This window comes from Gekko japonicus, unplaced genomic scaffold (assembly GCF_001447785.1).
Source record: "Gekko japonicus isolate JY-2015 unplaced genomic scaffold, Gekko_japonicus_V1.1 scaffold1389, whole genome shotgun sequence".
Classification (NCBI taxonomy): domain Eukaryota; kingdom Metazoa; phylum Chordata; class Lepidosauria; order Squamata; family Gekkonidae; genus Gekko; species Gekko japonicus.
This window is the reverse complement of record NW_015176492.1, coordinates 464,221-466,734: the sequence shown is the minus strand read 5'-3', so window position 1 is coordinate 466,734 and position 2,514 is coordinate 464,221. Positions and strand designations below refer to the sequence as shown.

Below are 2,514 nucleotides of genomic sequence, written 5' to 3'. Positions count from 1 at the left end.
CCCCCCCCGCACTCGGGGCATTTCCCCTCATGCCCCAGCCCCGCCCCTGAGCCGGTCACGTGTACCCATCGCCGGCCCGCTATTGGCCTCCGGGGCAGGCTGTTCCCCCAGGCCCCTCCCCTTTTCCCAGGGCCTCTTCCTCGTTGTGAATGAACTGATTGAGCGTCTTTAGGAGGCGCCTCGTCATCTTCCCCCCTCCCTCCCAGTAAGACCTAGTCAGGGAAGATCCTCCGTAGTAGCCTGACAACAGCCCTGCGACAGTAGAAAAGAGCCAGAGTCCTCCAGCAGCACCTTCAAGACTTAACAAAAATTGTGGCAAGGGGAGGAGCTTTCCGCAGTCACTGCTCACTTCTTCGGATACAGCTAGAATGGGAGTCCCTCTGTCCTTATACCACAAGGTGGATGGATTCCCACTCCGTCTGGTTAAATGTGGTGCCTTCCATTGAGACAGATCAAGATGGGTAGATGTGTTCGTCTGTCTGTAGCAGTAGAGAAAGAGCCAGAGTCCAGGAGCAACTTAAAGACTAACAAAGTATGTGGCAGGCAGTGTTCCCTCTAAGCCGAGTAAGTGTGAGCTAGCTCCCAGTTTTTTTGGCTTCCGGCTCACACATTTTTGTCTTATAAGAAGAAGAAGAGACTGGATTTATACCCCGCCCTTCACTTGGCGTCTCAGAGCGGCTTACAAACTCCTTTCCCTTCCCCTCCCCACAACAGACACCCCGTGAGGTGGGTGGGGCTGAGAGAACTCAGAAACCACCCCCAAAAAATATGGAGCACATAGGTGGCTGCTGTGGGGCTCCCAACCTCTCCCATTTTGTGTGCGTCTGGGGCAATGCTCCCTCTAAGCTGTGGAGTCTTGTGAGCAAAAGTTCTATTTTGTGAGCTGCTGGCATTAAAGTTGTGAGTGAGCGATTTGGCTGCTGCATAAATCAGTTTGCTCTGGAGCCCTCCTTCCTGAGCTGAGACAAAAACGTGTGAGCCGGAGGCTTAAAAACTGTGAGCTAGCTCACACTAACTCCACTTAGAGGGAACACTGGTCTGGGGTAGAGCAGCAGAAAACAGCAAGAGTCCAGGAGCACCTTAAAGACTAACCAAATTTGTGGCAGGGGAGGAGCTTTCGGGAGTCACTGCTCACTTCTTCAAGATGGGTGGCCGCGTAGAAAAGAGCAAGAGCCCGGGAGCAATGTTCCCTCTAAGCTGTGAAGTCTTGTGAGCAAAAATTCTACTTTGTGAGCTTCTGGCGTTAAAGTTGTGAGTGAGCGATTTGGCTACTGCATAAATTAGTTTGCTCTGTAGCAATCTTTCCTGAGCTAAGACAAAAATGTGTGAGCCAGAGGCTAAAAACCTGTGAGCTAACTCACACTAACTCAGCTTAGAGGGAACACTCCCCGGGAGCACCTTAAAGACTAACCAAATTTGTGGCAGGGTGTGAGCTTTCGTGAGTCACTGCTCACTTCCTCAGATACCTGAAGCAAGAGCTGTTTGCTTCAGCGGTTGTTGAGGAGCAAAGGGATGAGCCACACATCCACCCGAGAGGGAAGTGAACAGAAAGGTGACCCTAGACTCTAGAGCACTGGTTCCCAAAGTGAGCAATACCCCCCCCCCTTGAGGGGCACTGGAACGATCCAGGTGGGCGGTACTAGGAACCTTGGGTACAAATTTGTCACTGCATCTTTTTGTCCACTTCTTAAAGGTAGATTTCCAGGGGGGCACTGAGTAATTTTTTATTCTGAAAAGGGGGCGGTAGGCCAAATAAGTTTGGGAACCTCTGCTCTAGAGGGTGGTCTAGGCCATCTGCATTGATCTGGTCAGGTGACTTCGCCACCTATTTGGTACCAGGTGGGTACAAGGTGGGGGTTAAGATGCCCCCTTTCTGTTTTTTTTTTTCAATTTTAACAAAAAATACAAAATAGAAAAGGAAAAAAATCAATACTTCATCAACCATTAAAGGGTTCATACAGATCCTACTAAGATTATGGACATAATAGTAAATATAGTTTTAAAATATTTCATTTAACTATAGAATATACATTGACATATGTTCAACATAACAATGATATAATGCCTTTGGAATTTCCTTCTGATTAGAAAGATAAGTTAGAATCGGTGACTACATTTTTTTCAACTCTGGCTCTAAGTTGATGTCGTCTGATTCACATTAAAAGTAAGCCTAGCTGGAACATAATGATTCCATAGTCGTGTATGCCGCATCTGTAGAGTCGGGGCAAGCAGCTGTGGCGAGATTGGCGGCCGATAAAAGAATCGCAATAACATTAGTTATCCACTGAGGTTGATCTTTATTCCAATTTGCTCCTAATAGAGGGCACCCCGGAGTAAATTCTAGTGTCATCCCCGTCATTGTAACCGTCTCCAAAATTGCTTGCCAAAAAGGTACCAACACTGGGCAGGTCAACCATTTTAGGTTCACACACACACTCTCTACGGTTTTGCCTCTTGTTCACCTGGCCCCAGCCCTTAAGGGATGTTCTCCGGCTTCTCCAAGCGTCTTCCTTG

General features: G+C 48.2%; 1 protein-coding gene across 1 annotated transcript in view; it reads left to right on the top strand.

Moving 5' to 3' along the window:
* The window catches only part of CLPTM1 (cleft lip and palate associated transmembrane protein 1), a 56,689-nt gene that overhangs the window by 378 nt on the left and 53,797 nt on the right, over positions 1 to 2,514 (top strand). The window lies entirely within an intron of this gene.